General features: G+C 45.1%; 1 long non-coding RNA gene across 1 annotated transcript; it reads right to left on the bottom strand.

Annotated features, from left to right (window-relative positions):
• Positions 1 to 219: 219 nt before the first annotated feature.
• LOC146889314 (uncharacterized) lies at positions 220 to 3257 on the bottom strand. Its single transcript, XR_015000038.2, has 2 exons — positions 2794 to 3257; positions 220 to 1068 (listed from the first exon to the last, which is right to left on the bottom strand). It is a non-coding gene; the product is annotated as an uncharacterized LOC146889314 (long non-coding RNA).
• Positions 3258 to 3564: the final 307 nt, after the last annotated feature.

Here is a 3564-nt window from a genome sequence, read left to right on the forward strand (position 1 = left end):
ATGCTCAATAATCTTTCTTGGGATTATAAAACTCAAAACACCTGGTGACTTTCAGATAATTCTAGCATATGTAATTTCTTCTGTAGTAGCTACTCTTGTTTAACAGAAAGTGCCAGGGATCAGCCTAGACAAAAATACCTCTTGCCAGGGTAGGGGCATGGGGGTAAGAAAAATAAGCAGAGTACAAAGATGTGAGCAAAATAAAGCAGAAAAATAGGATCGTATCGGGAGGGAGTTTCAGTGAATACTGAAATCGCCCGTGTTTAATTTTTTATACATTTTTATACCCCAATACCAAAGGGAGGGGGAGAAGGCAGCAAAAGACTACTTTAATATGTTACAAAGGACAACTCAAACAGTTAATTCCTTTAACACTTTGAGGCATCAAGTGATTAGCATTCTTTTGTTTGTGCAGTGAAACTACCCGAGACCAAGTATCCTGAAAGCAGCCCCTCTCCAGGTAACCTCCTATGACAAAAGAAGGAAGAGGAGTATTGACCGTCTGTCTGTCAGGGTGGAGTGGATCTTCCTGTATGGCCCATCTTGATGTCAAAAGAACCAAGTAACCACATCCTGGGTCAGGATGTGTAGCCCTGGTTGTTATCAACAATCTGAGAAACCTCCAAACTCTCTGACCATCAGACAAGGTGGAAATAGGCTCCCATTGTTGGGCCTCCACAGAAGGCGTGTAAATCACATGTCAACTGCTGTAAGGGTTACGTTTCAGTATGTCTGTTAAAAAGGAAACATGGGAGCTAGCCACACGAGCATAAAGTCCATTGTGACAGCCACGGAAGGAAGTGGAGTCTCATGTCCTGGGTGACGAAGACCCCACTCAGCATGCAGCCTTTCTACCCTTTTCCACACTTCCTCTGCTCCCTGCTTTAAGCCACGTATGTCTTTATGGTCCACAAGATGGGGCTTTGAGAATAAAAGACTATCCGTCTTCCTGAGGCGTCAGCTCTGAAAAACCTGATGTCGTCCTGCAAACTTTCAAATCCCAAGTATTGGCTTTTGAGCAGGGAGCATCCTGGTCCTCAGTCTGGGAAAGGGCCGTGTTTCAGGGGCCTGAGGGAAATGAAACAGAAGGAGAGACTGTGATTGGTGATTTAAACCCACCACGGGCCTCTCTGTGGTCCTACAAAACCAGCTCTGTTGAACCCAGGCAGCGAGGGGAGTACACCAAAAACTGGAAGGGAAGCCATTCTGCTATGGTTTTCACTTCCTCAGAAGCACTCCAAGGATGGTTCGTGGGACGAGGGATGGTATCTGTACATTGGTTATTATGTCTGCAGTGAGCTTAAAAGAAGGGGAGGTAAGCCGGAAGTTGGATGCTGCCAAATGGATGTAAGAATTAGGAGTCCCATAGCAACAGACTCCGAGGAAATACAGAGACTCATTAGGTCGTGCTTCAAAAACCTGTACTTCACAAAGTTGGAAAATATAAAAGAAACAAACAATTTTCTTGATAGGTACCACATACTAACATTTAATCAAAACCAGATAAACAATTTAAGCAGACTTAATAACCCCTAAGGAAATAGAAACAGTCATTAAAAGTCTCCCGACAAGAAAAATCCTAGGGTCGGATGGTTTCAGTGCAGAATTCTATCAGAATTTAGAAAAAGAGTTAATACAAATACTCCTCAAATTGTTCCATATAATAGAAAAAGATACAATGGCCAAACTCTTTTTATGAGTCCACAGTTACCCTGATACCCAAGCCAAACAAAGATGCAGCAAAGAAAGAGAATTACAGACCAACCTCCCTCATGAACATTGATGCAAAGATATTCAGTAAAATACTGGCAAACGGAGTCCAAGTAAACATCAAAAAAATCATTCAGCATGATCAAGTAGACTTCATCCCAGAGAAGCCAGGATGGTTCAACATAGGAAAATCGGTCAATATAATCCACCATATCGACAAGCTAAAAGAAAAAAAAAAAACAGTTCACATGATTATCTCATTAGAAGCTGAAAACGCCTTTGACGAAATCCAAAATCCCTTCATGAAAATGTTCCGGAGAGAGCAGGGATACAAGCAACATACCTAGAGATAATAAAGGCAATATACACAAAGCTGGCAGCCAACACCAAACTAAACAGAAAGAAACTCAAAGCGATTCCACTGAAACCAGGAACAAGACAGAGCTGTCCACTCTCTCCATACCTATTCCATAGAGTAACGTGAGGTTCTAGCTAGGGCAATAAGAGAACAAAACGAGGTCAAGGGAATACAAATCAGAAAGGAACAAGGAGAACTTTCACTGTTTGCACGTGATGTGATCGTTTACATCAGTGACTTCAAAAATCCCACCAGGGAACTCCACAGCTGATAAACACCTCCAGTACTGTGGCATAGTTGGGTGGTGGTGGCACACGCCTTTCATCCCAGCACTTGGGAAACAGAGGCAAGCAGATCTCTGAGCGTCTGAGGCCAGCCTGGTCTACAGAGTAATTCCCAGGACAGCCAGGGCTGTTACATAAAGAAACCATGTCTCTGAGAGAAACAACAAAAAAAAGATTTCATAGGTCCTCACTATTTCTTCAAAGCTCTCCATTATTTCTAAAGCACTCGCTGTAGACATATGAGTGGCGGAAGACAGGCAGCCTATAGGCAACTACAAATTCAGTGCGTATAAATAAATCCACAAAAAGAAGCACGTCCATCCTGAGCAATTTAAGCTAACATCTTCCTGCTGTAACAGAGGGTCCCTCTCTCCTGCCCACCTAGGCCCACCAGAACAGTGCTCAGCCCTGACTACAGACTTCGAATGTCATTTGTTTCGCCTGTGAGACCTGCGTCCGACTGGGCTGTGGACAGATGAGCCTCTCAGGACACAGCCCACAAGAAAGGAGCCAGGCAGCAACTTTTGACCTGGTGACAAAGCTGTACTGTTGAGAACAGGAAGGAGCTGGCATACACTTCGCTTGACTCTTTGCCTCCTGACTCACGACTCCCTCCTCTCTCCCACTGTCTATCTGTGGCTCTGTGTTGGGGCTTTTGTCTCTGTGGCACTGGGGACTGGACTGTGACCTTGTAGACAAGGAGCAAGTGTTCTGTCCCTGGAGTACAATGGGCAGCTTCTCTCCGCGACGCTTTTTAGCTGTTTTCGTGCTAGTCCAGCTGGCCCAGCCGCTCCTTTCTTTGTGCCTCTGTGTACCTATGGAAAGGAAATGCCTTTCCCATCTGCCCAGCCCTGTATTTTGTAAACAGACAGAAGTCGCTCTTGTTTCACAGGCTAACGGCTGGAGGATTTGCCTCGGGGGGGGGGGGGGGGGGGGCGTCACATTCTCCGTCTCAACTACGGCTGAATCTGTAAGGTTGAGTGTTGACACCGGCAGGAGTTAGGACTTTTGGGGTGGCAGAGATGGAATAGATGTTCCACACTGTGTGAAGAATATGAATTTAGGGAACAAAGGGCAAAACGCTATGGCTCATGTTCTTCGAAGTTCATGTGTCGGAGATGATTACTCAACGTGGCAGCGTTGCGTGGTCAAACGTGATCTAACGGCAGACGTTTAGGCCATGAGGGTGTCGTCGTCATGAGTATGTTTATT

Source organism: Myodes glareolus, chromosome 27, assembly GCF_982192425.1.
Source record: "Myodes glareolus chromosome 27, mMyoGla1.1, whole genome shotgun sequence".
In the NCBI taxonomy this organism is placed as follows: domain Eukaryota; kingdom Metazoa; phylum Chordata; class Mammalia; order Rodentia; family Cricetidae; genus Myodes; species Myodes glareolus.